This window comes from Euprymna scolopes, chromosome 5 (genome assembly GCF_053919585.1).
Source record: "Euprymna scolopes isolate OS-2025 chromosome 5, ASM5391958v1, whole genome shotgun sequence".
NCBI lineage: Eukaryota > Metazoa > Mollusca > Cephalopoda > Sepiida > Sepiolidae > Euprymna > Euprymna scolopes.
This window is the reverse complement of record NC_136486.1, coordinates 128,012,316-128,030,194: the sequence shown is the minus strand read 5'-3', so window position 1 is coordinate 128,030,194 and position 17,879 is coordinate 128,012,316. Positions and strand designations below refer to the sequence as shown.

Genomic DNA, 17,879 nt, shown 5'->3' with positions numbered 1-17,879 from the left:
AAAGATTTTCCAAATCTCAGTACCCTGTATATCAAATTTCGAGTTTGTAGACTTAAAATTGACAGAGTTATTGCGTAGGGGAATGTACATAGACACACACACAGACACGTTCACTTATATATATATATATATATTGTTTTATTTTGAATCTCACTATTATATATTAGGTTCAATATAATAATCGATAAACCATTGTCTCTATAATAATAAATATGTAATCTGCATGAATTAGAATATCATATTTAAGCGTAACTTACCACCGGGCAACGCCGAGCGGCCTGCTAATATATATATAAAGCTAGCAGGAATACATGGCAATGACCGGAATTGAACAGCATATTAGTTTTTTCTTGTGTTACATTATATGATCATGTTGTGTCAGGAGAGGAGGGCTGGTGTGCCAAATTCGAATCCAGTTTGTTATTTTTATTAAACCCAAACTTGAAGAGGTAAAAAAAAAAAACGGCACCCTGTTGTGTTGTTTTGGTGGCTAGTATTGGCATGGAATAAATGACTTTTGAACAATGGACACCTTCTTGTGATATTAATTAATTTTAGCCTCGACGTATGCATTTGTTGTGGTGTTGCTTCATACCTTTCTATGATCATTTCAAGATACCTTTTCGTTTTCAACTAGCCACGAATGTATGGATTCTCACCTATATAGGCTAGCTCCATATTGCATCAACTATTTCAAAATCCCTTTTCTCTAATTCATCACGTGATCTGTTCAGCCGATTATAGCTGGGTATTTATCAGTTTACTTTGTACTGTCTAAAAAAAAATTGTAAAAATAACCTTATATCTCCTGACCAGGATATACATGCGATTGGAGATCGTTTGTAAATTTAATATTTCATACAAACAGATCCTACTTTCACTTTGCAAGAGTGAATGCAATTCCAGGTCCCAAATAAGCAGGTTTACTCTCAAACAGGCTGTGATTTTTTTTCTGCAGTTTTCTTTTTCGTTTCCTTTTGTCTTTCAAGATCCACATTTTTTTATTCACTCAACAATTGGGCATATCAGTCGCAGCAACGCTAAACTCTAGAATTAGCCAGACATCAAAAGTCTAGCCCTTCATGCCGAAAGGTAATATAGTGCCAGAATATTAGTTTTCTTCTTCATCCATTTTTGCCATCTTCATGTTGACTCAAATAAATAACCCGTCACTCTTCAGCGTGGTATGTATGCATGGCTTGCCTCTGCTCATTCTTCAAACGACTTGCTTTTATGCAGCCCAGGATTATCCAATCTGCATACAAAGGGCAAGAGTTCACGTTAATTTCTCTCTGAGGACAAAATCTGCTGCAAGGTGCCATTTTCGTTTTTCTATTGTAAAGTAACTGGACTTTACGAAATGTACAAACACGTGGGCGTTTCCAGTGTAAGTCATTTTCACGCGTGCTACAATTTTACAATTGTATGACACAATCACGTTGACATTGGTTTTTGCCAGACCACCGAAGTTAAACAATGATAAGCCTGGCCAGTACCAGACATGTGACCATTTGGGAATGCTGTGCACTATATGTACCATGCTGAGTCATAGAAAATTTCAGGTTGGTATGTGGAGGCGCGTTTAACTCAATGAGAGAGATGCACCCTTGAATCAAGACGGGAAACTATGGTCTTTACTTCTCTTCCCGAGATTACAATGGCTCTACAATTTGGAGAGGCTAGGTCACCAATGCTGTTAAAACAGCAAGGCCCCTGATGATGACTATTTTCCTCATGCAGAAAAAAAGAAGTAAAGAGAGTATAAAGATAAAGAAGGAAAAAAAAGAATGAAAAAATAGGGAAGCCACAGAAGGAAACAGAATAAATGAAAGGAAGAGAAAAAGGAAGACATACGACAAAGGAGCAGAAATAACAGAATGAAAAGAAAGGCAAGCGAGAAAATTGAAGGAACAATATGGTGAAACTAAGCAAATAAAAAAAATTCTAGCTAACGTCAAGGAAGTTTCAAACAATAAATGAACGGCTGAAGGAAATGGAAAAAAATGTAAGATGACTGATGGCTCATATATATATATATATATATATATATATATATATATATAATAAGTCTTTGATCACTGAGTTGATTTAAGAAGCCAGTATAAATCCGACATTTTGCCAAATTCTTCAGCTGACAAATATCTTCGGGTTCTCTCCTTCCCCCCCCCCCTCCATCTTCCTGAGGACAATTTCAGCTCAAAGACATTTTGTTGGTCGATCAAGTCTGGCTGCCAAGCCGTTAACACAAATCAATAAGAGCATCGAAGCCAACGATACTAGGGATTCTCATGAATTATTGAAGTTTTTTTTTGTTGTTTTTTTTTCGGAGGGGGGGTCTGTTTTTGAGGGGGAGAGATGCGCTAACACTTCTGTTAGAAGCTTTGTCTGTCTGTTAGTCATCACTCTATGACAATTCAGTTTGAAGTAATATTATCGTGTACTCATGTGAAGACTGAACAGATGCGCCTTATTTTCCAAACAGTTTCCACGCTATAATAAAGAGTAATGTGTATTTATTCATGAGAGAAATAAGAGGTGTAAAGTGTGGTTGGCGTTTCACTTGGGCTCAAGGTAATAAATTAACCCTACTGCCGCGTTCAGGGGAGAATTATAGGCAGAGTTCAAATTCTCGCCTTCTATACTGGTGTGAGCACTCTCATTCTGCCGTTAACATTGAGCCACATCTAATTATATGAATTATATGAAATCTCTAGAATGTGGATTTGAGTATTTTTTTCATTTATATATATATATATATATATATATATATATATATATATATATATATATATATATATATATATATATATATACTAGCTGTATATACCCGGAGTTGCCTAGTCAAAACATATTGCCGGGCGAAGGATTTAGTCACATTCTATTTAAGATACACCAAATATCTTGCTGTGAAAAGGGGCCACAAGTTGGATTTAGGGAAGCATAAAACACATCCATCTTGATCGATGAAGATCAAACGCGAAGTAACTCTCATAGCTTAAAGGGGAAATTACTCGCATAGCTTAAATAAATAAGTTTACTTTCGGTTTTTAAACGCAACTATTGTCAGCTATTAATAATTGAAAATAAATTAACTATAAAAAGAAATCAAATAAATCAACTTTAAATAAGACTTATAAATAGAATAATTAAAACAATTCTATTACAACAATTATTAACATCGATCTAATTATAAAAAGACTTTCTTTAATATAATATGCAAATGAGGTTTCTCATTGAATGTAAATTCCTTTTGAATATACATATATATAGTATATATAGAAATGTTGAAATAAAAGTGCATAGAAGTCAGTTTTCAGTATGAAAATGAATTTGTGAAATAGGGTTCCTTTTTACGTATTAATAAAATAGTGAACAAACAAACAACCGGACAGGAATAGGATTTAGGAAAACATAAAACACATCCATCGATCGATTTTTCCCGTGTTTTGGCCGTACTGATCGATGTGGAAACGGTGTAGATTGATGAGTATCGAGTGTTGTTTTACGTTTTTATTGGGTTTCATGCATAGGATGCCTCGTGTTAGAAAACTCGTTTAAAACTCCAATTAAGATTACACCGTGCAACAAATTTCAGGTTAAAAATGTGCATGTCACATAAGACCTGTTTGGGTGTAAGAAAATTATCCTGATATTAAATCTGATATTTATTTCTCTAGATTAGACACTGTTTCCATGTACTGTAAATCATATTTTATTATTGGTTATGAATGAAAAACACAGAATTGTCAATCTAAACAACAATTTGTCCTCTTAATCCTCTTGTGTTGAGTGTCATCTTCCCTTTGTATATTCCAACAATAAGCTGCCAACATACCAGAGTTCCATTTTTCTTTAAAACGTTTCTAGATTACTGAAATATCCTAATTGAATTTCTCGTACTGTTTATCATTCACATCACTAAGATTCTCCGGAAAATTCTCGAAAGTAACAATTTTGCAAAAACTACACCTAATTCGACAAAAAAGAAGACTATAAATGGATGTCCCATGCCATTGTACGTATAAATAAGGTCACAGATTTTCTGTACTTTTTCGGGTGTTTCATAGCATTATTATCTACAATGTTTCTTAATTTTTTAGATGAGGTTTGGATTACGTAGATTATTCGGACTACTATTCTCATCTTGAGTGTTATTCTTATAATATGTCGACCGATGTAATCTCCGACCTTCTTCAGGTGGTATCCTGTTTAAACTTGAGAATCTGCGTGAACTTTTACATGTAAGCCAGGGTAGATTTCTCTTATTCCGTCGATCAAGTACAGATCTTGAGTACTTTTCACTTTGTACAATTTGGATCCATCAGACTATTGTTCTCATCTTGAGCGTGATTTTCACAACGTTTCGGTCAATGTAACTTTCAACCATTCTTCAGGTGTTTCTTGTCGAACTCGGCAATATTTCTGTCAAACTGGTGAATTTGGGCGGAACTTCGAACTGAACCTTTTTTATTTACTTCCCGATGATAGCATGCTCTTGTTCCATCAGCTATAACTGGATGGAAGTCCTTAATAATTTGCAAATAATATTAATATAACCAATCCTCATGTCAAAAATTCAGAAACGTCATAATTTTCACGTATTCTAAGTATTTGTCAAGCTATAATGCAAGGTGCTTGCCTTTAAAAGTGAACGCCTTATGTAGCGTAATAGTATGTACGGTGTATTTCCTTCTCATATTTGCTGATGTCTTGGTGAGCACGATGACTAAAATGTCGAACCTAAGCAGTCAATACTGATTCCAATATAGCCGTGTGGCCAGCAGGTCGGCTGTATATAGCCACATTGATCAGTCTTAATGAAAAGGAACAAGCTTGTCTATGGATTTAAATATTAATTAAAAATAATTATATATATATATATATATATATATATATATATATATATATATATATATATATATATATATATATATATGGCTCATTACATGTCAAATCGAAAAGTTGGGGAGGGGGCACAAACCATGTCCGACACGGATTTTTTTTCAAATTTGCTACACTTATAGATCTCCATGAAATGGATTGAATGGCACCTGTTACACATCTCAAGGTCAAGGAGTTTCTGAAATATGACCTTGACCTTTTTACAAAAATGTCAATTTTTATGGAGAGGTGTCTCTGCTATTTAAGGGCCTACAAAGTTCATTCATATATCATTCTAAAGTACTTGGATATCTACAATTTTATCTGGGGATATTTTTTTCAAGCTCAAATTTTTAAAAGTTGAGCTTGACTTTGACCTTTTACCTGAATTATCTCAAAAAGGGTCATTTTAATTTTTTTGTAATTTTGACAAAAGATTTGTCTATTTTATGACAGTATATATTCCAAATTTAATGATGGGTTTTCCCCTAGAACCATTTCTACAAGCGTTTTTAAGAAGTGGTCTAAATTCAAAATGGCAGAATATAGTACCTGCTACTTCATATAAAACATTTTGATATTTCACAATATGGTCATGTTTGATATCTTTGTAAAGCTATTTTAATGCTGATTAATATATACATAAAGACCATGGTCACAAAATCCATATAGAAAAAGTTATGTTGATGAAACTGAATTTTCTTCATTTGCTTTTGTTTTAATGCAACACAGTTATGGAAAAACGTGATATAATTAGTGTTGTGACAGTTAATTAGAATCTGGGAATCAGAAATTTTTGAGTTATCAGAATCAGAAATCTTTTAGCTTAATATGCCATTCCAAAAAAAATGTTACTCTTTTCTATTGCTGATACTAAAAGATAAAATGAAGAATATTTATTTTTAAGCTACCAGTAAAAGTAAAACCTAATAACATAAAACATGACCTTTCGGTTTTGTCCAGTCTTTCAGCATTGACAAATCTGACAAGAAAGTGCTAAAAGGTATTAAAAAATACTTTAGTTTTTCAATAAGTTTGTGGACTAAGTGAAAGTTTTATCACCTCTATGCTAGACAAGCTTTGGTGACAACGTTCCTTTGGTTTTTGAAATCTCTGTTTGTTTACTGGTTGAGGCTGCTGCCTGTTTACTGGTTATAAAAGTTCTAAATTAGGGGATGGGTAAAGATAAAAAAGATTATAAAAAATTAATATTATTGAAACGACTTTCCCCATTGAGTCTGTCTTGGAACGGATAAGACACACAAATTCAAGGTTGAAATTTTTCCAGACACCATATAAATGTAAGTTATATTTTCATGTAAATGTAGAATTTAAGTAGATATTTTTACTATATAAAACTATTTAATATTATTATTATTATTATTATTATTATTATTATTATTATTATTATTATATCTTTTTTAAATCAGTCTTCAGCAAAATTCTCCTAAACAAAAGTGGTATTCTACATTTTTTGGTACGCCTTGAGCATTGAGTTCAACAGCGACCTGGCCTATTTATTTATTAGTCGCTCCTTTACAAAGGCTAACGCATGTGCTGATAACATTTTTTTTTATTTATTTACTTATATTGGCTTAACTTTTTGAATGAATATAAAAAAGAAAATCATTTATTGATAATTTCTCCATTTTACATATATTTTTAATTTACATGCGTGGATAACCTTTTAGTAAATATTTACATTACATTTGGCGAGGGGGGACCATAGACTGAAGCTCAGTCGAGCACTTGCCATGAAAATAAGGATAAAGCAGAGAAAACGAGGCTACGAAGTCTATTTTGAACTCTATCAAGGCAGGACAGGTCCTTTCTAGCAACTCTCAGATGTGGCAACAGTACTACATCCTTGGGCGTACCTGGCTCTTATATAGATACAGAATTGCATCAGGAGTGAGATATCTACTGGATCGATAGAAGGATCCCTCTATTTTTCCAGCGGCCTTGGCAGCAGATTTGATGTACGTGTTCAATTTCAGATCAGGAGTAAAGGTCAAGCCCAGAAGCATGAGGCCTCTCTAAGACGAGAGCCATTCATTTCAATTGATGCCAGATGGGGATCAAAGCGTTGATGATGTAAAGATAAAAGTGTGGTTTTAGATGCATTACTATTTGGAAATACTAGGTGTTGTATGTGCTCTTAGCTTATCTCAGCATTGTTTATAGTCGTCTTAAATTTCTACTTGCTACTGGAATTAAAACAGTTCCAACTTAGGAGAGGTGTGGTTGGAGATTGTGCAACTCTTGCCACAAAAAGTTCATGTGCAGGCGTCTTTCAGTGGATATCCATAGTCAAGATTGAACGGAAACTTTTATTTACATATATATAATCCAGGTTTCACTGACAGATGCTATCAGCCTCTTACATATGCTATATAGACTCTTACCTTGGCCAACATTAAATAATCCGTTGAGAACATGTGTTGCATGGGGATGAGAACGATACCAGGTATGTGTAGACAGACATATATCTGGTTACCTTAGAGGAATATTAAATCTGGGTAGTATAGGGAAATGTTTGCAGAATGAGAGATTTTATTGGTATGTTAGAAGAATAGATGAGAGTTCTTGGGTGAGTAGATGTAGAACAGTTAAGGTGGCAGGGGGGTCAAACGAAGCATGGGAGGAAGTGATAAGAAGGGACTTGAAAGAGGGATAAATAAAGACGTGTAATTAGAGTCTTGAAAGCAGGCTTAGGTTTGATGACTTCTGAGTAAGATTAAATCGGAGTAGTGAAGGGAAATGTTTGCAGAACAGGAGAATTTGCCGATATTGCAACGTTGAAAGAATGGATTATAGTTAAGGTGGCAGGAGAAAGCTAAAGAAAACATGGTAGGAAGTGATAAAGATGTGAAAAAAAAAGATGGGGATGCATAGATAAAGACTTGGCTAAAGTTAAGTTAGTTTAGAACTCAATTTTTAACAGTCGTCCAACACGTGCCAGCGTGTAAAACGCATGATGATGATAAGCATGTATTGAGATCAAGATGTGATGTGAATGAATGTCAAAATATGACTGGTTTGAATAGCTAACCTTTTTCTTTTTCTTCTTTTTTTTGTTGAAATACACTCTTCACTTCCAGAAGTAAGTTAGTTTTTACATGAACTCAATATATTTAACGAATGAAAATAGTTTTGAACTCAAAATCTAACAAGCCGATGTGCACTTAGAAACCCCGGATAAAAACAAGAATATAATCAGAATTCTCGAGGGCACAAGAATGTATTCTCTCTTTCCCTACGACTTTAGCCATGAAAATGCGACAAAAAACGATTCAAGTACAATCTTTATCATCTTATCACATATTGATCCCGCAAACGTTTGGTAGATCTCTATGTTATCAGCGACTTTCGCTATTGTACATGAATATACATTTTTCTGGTGCAGTTGATATTCTGACGTTCCATGAACACAACACAAGCACAAGTTACTATTTACCAATAGGAGCAAATTATCGATCAGTACATTTTTCTATTAATATGATTGCATAATTGAATAAGATGTATCCAATTGGATCTACAATGTCAATTCCGTAGTCTGTGGCGGTATCCATTTGGTCTATTGCACAAGCCCAAATTGAATTTATGTGGCGGCTATGTTGTTATATATGGACTTGTCTTTGTTTTATCTTAGTTGTTTGTGTTTGTGAAGACGACGCCACATTTCCATTGTTTCATCTGTTATTTCCAGCCAAAACAATCCAGTTGAAAAGGTCACAAATTTTTCGCGCTGAACGTGAAAGCAAATGCGACGTTGCCAAATCTCCATAACTATGGCTGACAGCAACAATCTGCAAACAAAATGGCAACCAACAACAAGACACTTAAAAAGGGTGTGAAACACTCATTAACAATTTTTACTGATGTCTCTTATCAGGATGCTTGGAAAGAGTATAAATCAGTCGTTGAATTGAAAACACGTTCATCCACTGGACTAGTACCCATCAAAAATAATGGCAAGACTATGCACTAGAGGTTAGGTAATGTATAAAATGCAGGAATCTTTCTGTTGGCCACTTTAATCTGCACGGAATTTCGAACAGAACTCTTTATTTAATCCACGGGGATCGTATACTCTCATTTCGACAACCATGAACTTTCAATCTCAAAAATTTTACCTATTACTTTATTCGTTATGCCATGTGTTCTTCTGGAGGTTGAAGGTTCAATCCTCGGTGCGGGTGATACTAAGAATACACTTGTGAATTATTTAAGACTTCTAACCAGTCATGGCTGACAGAACAAGAGCATGCTACCTCAGTGGATTAAATATGAGGTTCCATTAAAAATTCTGTGAAGATTCTCGAGTTCGACAAGAAACGCCTGAAGAAAGTGAAAGGTTACATCGGCTGAAACGTTGTGAGAATAACGCTGAGGATGAGAACGGTAGTATATAGAATACATAGGACTATAAAGTATCACTCCTCATCTAAAAATTCAGAAACGTTTCAAATGCAATATTCATCTCGTTGTTTATTGCCTGATTGGCAAGGTCTGCTTATTAAAATTTACAAACAATGAGCAACTCATACTTATATAGATTTGGAAAGCTCTTACTAACCTGGTATACTTATCATTTTATCTCTTTTTCTGTAATTTCTACCTGCTTTTTTATGTCGGTATCCCCAGCCCCAACCAATGAAATTGTACATATATTTTCGTAAATAAAAACTTCAATTTTGAGATAATTTTAAGTTGCTTTTTCCATAGAATGAATATGGTCACAGGAATTAGTTTAGGGAAGACACCAACCGGACGACATTAGACCATCATTCTGCTCCACCCCGTTTGACCTTGTGCTACATCTTGTTTGATAAAAATTTGCATTATTGTAAAAGTTTTGCAAATTTTGAGATAAATAATAGATTGACCTTTTGGCTATGAAAAAGTGTAATACCTGTTCTGATCCTACACTTAGTCTATTCTGTCCTCGGTTAGTGAATGAGAAATCTTTCCACATTGAGGCATTTTTTATTTTTATTTCAATCCAAAGTGCCTCTTTTGGGAGATGAATTTTTTTCTTCATCAAAAACTGACCTTGTGCCTGACTTTTCCCTTCATGGGGAGGTAAGTAAATTGGAATGAATATCCCTAAAATCAAACTGAATTTAGATTAAAAGCGTTACTTTCCAAAAACTTCCCATTCATGACACATATTACCATGGGATTACTTCTCTGCAGACTACACCATGGTCATCTTCAAAGTCAATAATGACAAATGCATGCCATAAGCCTCATAATATAAACTGTGTTCATTCCATTCATCATTTTCAATCCTTTCATAATAGTTGTCATCACTCAACTGATAATTCATACTTTTCATTAACTCGTATCCTTAAGATGATTTTGGCATTGATAAGTATTGAATCCCTAATAAAAACATGCTGATCACAGCATAGAATATTAAAACCTGTTCGAGACAAAGAAGTAGAATAAATATTAGGTCGGTGCAAATTTTTCGCGATCTAAAATTTAATCCTAAAAAAAACAAAAAAAACTGTATTTTTGAAATCTTTATTCATAGCAATAACGACTCGCTATAATTTGATTCGTTCGTAGAAATTTTTAGGTTTGTATGTGAAAGGGGCCTTCTGAAACTAAAATTCGTACTGGATTCAGTTTATTAATTTTTAAGACATCTAATTTCTAAAACTCATTCTGCCTGTCTGTCTGTCTCCATATTTTCAAACTCTATCTCTCCCGGAACTAAACTGAAAAGCAATACAAAACACTGGATTCAATTTATCAACTTTTAGGCCATCTAATTTAATTTTGTAATCCTCGAAATCGAGATCAGGAAAATATGCAGACTGGGGCAAGATTTCCCAACTAAATTCTAGGAGATCTTTGGCCAGTAGTGCTGTGAGAGAAGGAGCACTATTGTAGTAGAATATGACTCCCTTTCTCTTGAATGAAGAATGTTATTTTCGGGTCAACATGGCTGAGAATATTGCAGAAAAATCGAAATGATGCTTTAATAATCTGAAAGAAAAAACTATTAATTTATCATGGTGATATGTTTAAGTAATAACAATAAACATAAAATAAATTACAATGATCTAAAATACCCTTCTACAAACCGGTCAATAGCTTTGATACCGACCTGATATTTAAAAATTGCTTGTAAATACATTTCTATTTTAATTTAATATATAAAAGGCTATATGTCTGTCTGTCTGACTTCATATTTTCAAACTCTATCTCCTCCGAAACTAAAAGTCGTAGAGCGGTGCTAGGGGCCTCAAATTATTGGATTTTTTTTTATAAACCGTTCTTATATGAGTCTTTAGCTGGTTAAAATATTTTTTGAATGGGTCAAAAAAGGGTCAAAATTGAAAAAAAATTCGTTATACATTTTGTACATTTATCTTAGTTTATTTTTAATTTTTAATCAGTTCATGTGTCTGGCACGTTGGTACAATCGTAACGTCACCAGCTTTGAATGGTACAGTTTTGTTTTCGCTTTCGATTCCAGCTGAGGGCATCCACATACTTTTTTTTATTTACTTTTGAAATCACGACTCTATAATAATATATACAAAATCTGGACAAATTAAAATATTATATTTAAGCGTATTTACACTCGGGCAAATTTTATTTTACACAATAAACAAGGCATAGGTTTTATTAATATACAGAGTAGTTGGTAAATCTTGCTATTCATAGTAAACAGTAACTACAATAAAGAAAGCAATACAAAACACTGGATTCAGTTTATTAACTTTTAGAACATCTAATTTATAAAACTCATTGTTTGTCTGTCTGTTTGTCTGTCTCCATATTTTCAAACTCTATCTCCTCCGAAACTAAAAGTCACAGAATGGCGCTAGGGACCTCAAATGATTGTATTTTTATGGATCGTCCTTTTATGGGTCTTTAGCCGGCTAAAATCGTTTTTAAGAGGTCAGAAAATGGGTCAAATTGAAAAAAAAAATCGTTATACATTTTGTACATTCATCTTAGTTTATTTTTAATTTTTAATTATTTCATATGCTTGTCACGTTGGTACAGTGGTAACGTCACCAGCTTTGAATGCTACAGTTTTGCTTTCGGTTTCGATTCTAGCTGATGGCACCCAAATACATTTTTTTTTTTTTACTTTTAATATCACGATTCCATAATAATATATACGAAATCTGAACAAATTAAAAAATATCATATTTAAGCGTATTTTACAACCAGGCAAAGCCGGACGCCCCTCTCCCTGCTAGTCAAAACATAATTAGAACGATATAAGAACAAGTAATACAAGAATGTATAATGGATGCACTTTATTTACCTTTCATTGGCAATGTAATAAAATTATGTGTGTGAAGAACATCATGAGTCAAAATGAATTCTTACTTAAACAAAACTGTCGTAATTATTTCTCTATTAATTTTCGATTGAGCTAACAAAATTATCACACTATATTATTTAAAGTTAAGATAAAACTAGCCTGGGTGCCGGGAGTTGCCCGGGTGTTTGGAGGTGTGTGCTGAGCAAAAAAATAAAATTTAGTAGGCAGGCAAGCTTAACCCGTACTGCAAAGGAGGAAAAGAACGTGGAAAAAACGTGACGTCTTTGCTGTTGCGTCCATCGTCAAATCGGAAGTGACGAATGTTTAAATTAAGGCTAGTCAATCGAAAAGAGGGGATAACTTTTGAAAACATCGACAAAAAAGCAACCCCTCCCTGTATAAAAGTGCCCAGTTGAGGGTGAAGAAATTAATGTTTTTATCCAAGTTTTCGTTATTTGTCGTCTGAAGGGCCGAGCTTAAAAACGATACCGATCTCGTGAAAATCTGCCGCCTCTGTCAAGAGTTTTACGCAGATATACATACATACATACATACATACATACATTTAAATAGACAGGTGAGATTTATATTATAAATGAATCTTAGAAAAAGTGGATAAACGCATGTCTACATTTTATCGCAAGACTTTCAGATCAGCTTGCATCTGTCCTGTACTAAGTTGAACGCCCAGCCTTTAGATTATGATGTCATTTGGACGTAAAGGGCTACTATTTGGGACTCTGTTTATAGGAGATCATGTAAGGAAATGAACGAGATGCCAGTTTACAATACATTTAAACTTCTGCATGCCGGTGCAGTAACAGAAGCAGGAAACCAAGAGTGAATTCCAAAGTCAAACGGTCCGAAGGAAGAAGATGTTAAATTAGGTTTTCCGACATATGTGGACCTCTACAGTGTTATATTGGGATCTTGTTGCTAAACGATTATTGGTGTGTTTAAAGAAATAACTCAGCTTAAATCGCCACATATAAAGAAGGTAAACGTGTACTTTCAAAAAGATAATACAACGAAAGCAAAACTACATGAATTTCGCATTGAAAGTCTTAGCATCCATTTTGTTTTTCATATCTAGCTCAGAACGACTACTCACCGTTTTCTCCAATAGAAGAAATTTGGCTCCAGTGAAGAATTAATATTAGAAATCGAGGCATATTTTGAGGCCAAAAAACAGCTCGTACAACGAAAAAGGCATCGAATTGTTAAAGAAGCGTTTGAATTAGTTAATCACCTTGGAAATGGACTATGTTGATGATTTAAGTTGAATTTTGACGGAAAGTTGTGGTTTGATGAGTTAGGCCCGGGACTTATTGAGTGATTTGCAAAATGTGTGATATGGAAGCAAGCAGTGTGACGCTGGTGTCTCTTTCTCCCAACACTCTCCCTTCTTCGTTCTTCGATTTCTGCTCTCTCTTCATCTATTTTCCTCTTCTCTCTCTCTCTCTCACACTCTTTTTACCTCTCTCTTTCTCTCTCTCATTCTCTCCCTTTCTCTCTCTCTCTCTCTCTCTCTCTCTTTTTACCTCTCTCTTTCTCTCTCTCTTTCTCTCCCTTTCTCTCTCTCTCTCTCTCTCTCTCTAGATATATATTTCTGTCTCTCGGTATCTCATATCTCTCTCCATCTTTCTTTATTCTTTATCTCTCTTCCCTCTCTAATAATTTTTCTTCCTACTTTTTATGTTTTCTTTTCTCCCTCCCCTCATCCGAATTTTAACGCGACCCCTTTTCTTTCTTTCTCTCTCTGTTTTCTCTCTCGCTCTCCCCTGTTTTCTGCTTTTATTTTCTCTTCTCTACTGTTTTTCTCATAAACCTATCTCCCATTTAGCTCATTGCCAAACCTTTCCATTTTATTATTCTCTCTCTCTCTATATATATATATATATATATATATCTCTATCTCTATCTCTCTCTCTCTCTCTCTCTCCTCATCTTCCTCCTACTCCCATTCTGTGTCAATCATTTTGGCATTAACTTCATTCTTATTCACTTCATTCATTCGTTTCGTCCTCTTCATTTTCCTGTTCGTTCACGTACTTCTATCTTTTTTTTTCTTTCAAAATAGCAGTTCCTCATTTGTGAACACATTCACTATTCTGGAAAAACATGCAATTAATTCCACTGAGAAATTATGCAAAGAGAAAGCGTGTCAAAGAGGCGTATTATCATCATCATTTTTTTCTTTGATTTTACCGATTTCTTTTCTGATATTTTTCGACAACTCGAACATGTTTGTCCTTGATGTTTTCACTTGATAATTCTATTCAAAAAAATCCCTCCAGCAATCACGCAAAGCTGAAACGTGTCAAACAGGCGATAATTCGATGAACCAATAACGATGTGTATTTAGTTTTACTGTTCTGTCACGAGCAAACTCGTCACGGAGAATGGAATGATTAAGATAATAGATTCTACCGGAAAAATTAAATTAAAATTTACATTTAAAATTTTTAGAAATATAATTTTCCCACTCGAAATATTTCATATCTCAATTTTTACATTCGTTTTTTAAAAACATAAGATATCAGTGATTTTCTAAAATAGCCAACAAATTTAAAAAAATAAATAAATACGCAATAAATAATTGTTACCAAAGGCAAGCTAAGTTAATTCTCTACCTACTTGGATAAATTCTTGTGTTTTTACTTATTTTAAAGTGTTTTTATTTTTACTTAAAAATAAAGGTATGTGGAGTTAGATCGAAAAATGAAATTCAAATATACAAAATTAAACAAACTAGTGGTAGGACATTACATTTAAATTTGTGCACGTTACTATAATACGTGAAGCAAGAAACAGGAAGGGAATTTCAACGTCTAACAATCTGCAAGAAGAAACTGTTAGAGTAGAAGGTTGTAGAAGGTTTTCCGACATCTAGAAACTTTAATATTGAAGGTGTGGGAGTTTGCCGCTTATTGGGTTAGTCGGAAGTATATACGTTGAGGGGGGCACAAGTACTATGAGTTCATCAGAATACATTGCATTAAAGTACTTGCAAAATAGGCACAGGAATGCAACATTGTAACGACGGGGCGAGGGTTCGAGCTTGGGTAATAGTGCAATACCTTTTTAAATTGGAGACTCTTTTTGGACCTTCTCTAAAAGGGAGAGACTAGTGGTGGATGCACCAGCCCAGATATGGTAACAATGCTCCATGCATGAGTGAATGGTGGCTTTATGGAGATACAGGATACTCTCAGGTGTGAGTAATTTTGTAGCACGATAGAAGGAGACCAACCTTTTGCGGCATCCTTGGCAATGTCGTCAATGTATTTGTTGCAATTCATGTTGCCTGTGAATGTGAAGTCGAGGAGTTTGAACAATGAACTCTCTGGTAGGGTATAATTGTCCATAGAACTAGCGGTTGGGAAGGGTTATTCAAAATGTTAAAGGAAAGAAGCTTAGTCTCAGAAGCATTAAATGTTACGCTACATTTACGGTCCCACCCCACTACAGATTGATGGTCTTTTTTCTATGATTTCTGCCATTTCTTTCAATATGTCTTCATTCGTTTTTCCCTCACGTCTATTACAGAGTGTTGTGTCATCAGCGACAGAGATGGATTTGAAGTAAAGAAGATAAATAAAACCTTGGTCAGAAAGAAATTAATTTGCAATTTAGTTTTTAAAAAGAGGCCAAATCGAAAAAGCCAATCGAAAATGAAGAAATGGCGATATACATAAAATTATAATTTTAAGATTTATGAAGTTTAATATATAAAAGGTTATATGTCTGTCTGTCTGTTTGTCTCCATATTTTCAAACTTTATCTCTTCCAAAATTAAAGGTCGCAAAGAGGCCTCAAAGGATTGGATTTTATGGACCATTCTTTTATGGGTCTTTAGCTGGTAAAAATTGTTTTTAAGGCGTCAAAAATGAGTAAAAAATGAAAAAATCGTTATACAGTTTGACATTTATCTTAGTTTATTTTTAATTTTTAATCATTTTATATGCCTGGCATGTTGGTGCAGTGGTAACGTCACCCGCTTTGAATGTTACAGTTTTGCTTTCGATTTCGATTCTAGCTGATGGCACCCAAATACTTTTTTTTTATTTTTGAAATCACGATTCTATAATAGTATATACGAAATCTGCACAAATTAAAACATCATATTCAACCGTATTTTATAACCGAGCAAAGTCCCCCACGCTGGTATTTCATAAATTGTTTCAAAGCCAATTAGAGACACCGTGTTTTGAAATTAAGTTTATTTTGGAGTAATATAAATTTACTCTATTAGAAAAAAAAACTATATTTTAATTATGAAATGGACAATAATGTATTGATGACACATTAAACATAATTTTCCTTTAATGATATTTTCGGTTCTATATGTATCCTTGTATTTTCAATTATAATTATATTATCTCTATTTACGAATGCAATCTAACATTTTAAACAAAACAAGTTTATTTCGAGTTTCAGGGTTTTGTTTTTTGTTGTTTTTTTACAGATAGTGCACTCAATAGTGTACGCAATATTTCAAACAAAATGGTAAAATCTAGAATAATGGATAAGAATATTAACAGACAAGTAAAAGTAATAACATTTACACATCCGTAAAGTCAACGAATATTTCAGTCATGAAGACTGTCCTTAATTTGTGGTAGAAAAACTGTTATCATTACACACTGTACGGTATCTGAGCTATTCAAAAACGTTATGAAAATATTTATAACTAAAAGGAGTCCCGCAGACAAAATGAAATATTGGAATTGTTGGATTGTATTTGTGATAAATTGTTGTAAAGTGGAGAGATTGCAATTGTAGATGAAATCTTGTGGGGAGATTGCAATTGTAGATGAAATCTTGTAGAGGGGCTGAAATTGTAGATCAAATCTTGTAGATCAAATCTTGTAGAGGGATTGCGGTTGTAGATGAAGTCTGGAAGAGAGATTGCAATTGTAGATGAAGTAGAAGGACGTTAAATTGTAGATGAAGTTTTGTAGAGGTATTTCAATTGTGGATGATGTCTGGTAGAGGGATAGCAATTGTAGATGAAATCTCGTAGAATGAATGCTATTTCAGTTGTCTTGTAGAGGGATTGCAATTGTAGATGAAATCTTATAGAAGGACTGCAATTGTAGATGAAATCTTGTGGAGAGATTGCAAATGTAGATGAAATTTTATAGAGTGATTGCAAATGTTAGATGAAAACTTGTTGAGGGACTAGAATTGTAGATTAAATCTTGTAGAGGAATTGTAATTGTAGATGAAGTCTTGTAAAGGTGTTGCAATTGTAGATGAAGGCTTGTAGAAGGATTGCACTTGTAGATTAAATCTTGTAGAAGTATTGTAATTGTAGATTAAATCTTGTAGAAGTATTGTAATTGTAGATTAAATCTTGTAGAAGTATTGTAATTGTAGATTAAATCTTGTAGAAGTATTGTAATTGTAGATTAAATCTTGTAGAAGTATTGCAATTGTAGATGAAATCTTGTAGAAGTATTGCAATTGTAGATGAAATCTTGTAGATGGACTGCAATTGTAGATGAAGTCTTGTAGAGGGACTGCAATTGTAGATGAAGTCTTGTAGATGGCTTGCAATTGTAGATGAAATTAGATAGAACCTAGATGTTTATCATTCTGTTTTTTTATTTATTTATTTTTACGCATCTTTTCTAACTTTGAATCTAATGTACATAACAATGTATACAATTACAAATCATTTTTTTTTTTGCATTCG

At 33.7% G+C, this 17,879-nt stretch overlaps 1 protein-coding gene across 1 annotated transcript in view; it reads left to right on the top strand.

Moving 5' to 3' along the window:
• The window catches only part of LOC145276968 (uncharacterized), a 925,232-nt gene that overhangs the window by 41,405 nt on the left and 865,948 nt on the right, over positions 1-17,879 (top strand). The gene's annotated exons all lie outside the window — the stretch shown is intronic.